Raw genomic sequence first — 1,168 nt, forward strand, 5'->3', positions numbered from 1 at the left:
CATCATTAGAAATGGGCTAGTCCAGGTGCGAGAATTAGCCTGTAAGGGCTAGAGTTCATGGGCCAAGCAGTTCTTAAATGAATACAGTTTGTGTGTTGTTATTTCGGGCATAAGCTAGCCAAGCGGCCGGGGTGTTGGGGACGCAGCCCCGCCGCTCCTATTTCAACAAGTAACGAGTATAGTAATGTCCAAATTAATGCAGCATTAAGTAATTTAGGTCTATTAAGAACATTAGTAATTTCTCTTATAGCACATGTTAAGCTGGTTCATCAGTCATATATCCTAGGTTCTGAAATTATTTCTGTAGATCTTTTGATGATAATAAATGAATGACAAGGTACAATGTAATCCCTACTTTGTGCTGAAATGAATGTGTTGTAGTTGAGAATCCAAAAGGTTGCAATTCAGGTTGTTTCTCTCATTGTTCATGCTCTATAGTACCATCTGAGACTAGGAATGTGTAGTTTGTGAGGCTGAACCAGGGTATAGATTCTGAAGAAACAGCTAAAATTGATCCTGGAGGTGTCTGTGGTTGATTTTAAATGTGTTGGAAGAGATAGACTAGTGACAAAAGTAAAGTTAAGTAGTTCAGAAAAAAAAATATGGTGGTCTCATGGTCCTGGAAATGAGAAAGCAGATTTTCAATATTGCAATGTTGAGAGAGAGATGGGAAAGAGAGAGGGGAGGGGTCCCATTAAGAAAATAGGCTGAGGGGAAACAAATCACAGCTTGGTGGTACTTTTCTTAAGTTTTTCATGATCTATGGATGTTGATGAATTCAAGTTGACCTTTTGACACCTATAAAAACCTTCATAGAGAGACAGCAATTCTTTAACATTTTTATTATTTGTGGTATTTTATTATTTGTGGCATTAATAGTGGCAGTATTTTGTCAGAACCAGAATCATAGTTTATCAGATTTTATCAATTACTGTCAATTGCATTGGAGTCCCAATGTAACAGCAGAATAGCAATTGAAAAAAATCTGGAATATGTTTTTGGATTATACGCCTCAAATCACTTAAACTTCTCATCCTCAGATCTTTATAATCCGCTTTTATCTATCTCAATAACTTTTATTTCACATATCCTAAATTATTTTCTTTCTTCCCAAATCATTTTTTATGTAAGCCTTCATATATCACCATACCTTAAACCTATACATCTT

This window comes from Alexandromys fortis, unplaced genomic scaffold (assembly GCF_014885135.2).
Source record: "Alexandromys fortis isolate MF-2015 unplaced genomic scaffold, M_Fortis_MF-2015_v1.1 scaffold_333, whole genome shotgun sequence".
Classification (NCBI taxonomy): domain Eukaryota; kingdom Metazoa; phylum Chordata; class Mammalia; order Rodentia; family Cricetidae; genus Alexandromys; species Alexandromys fortis.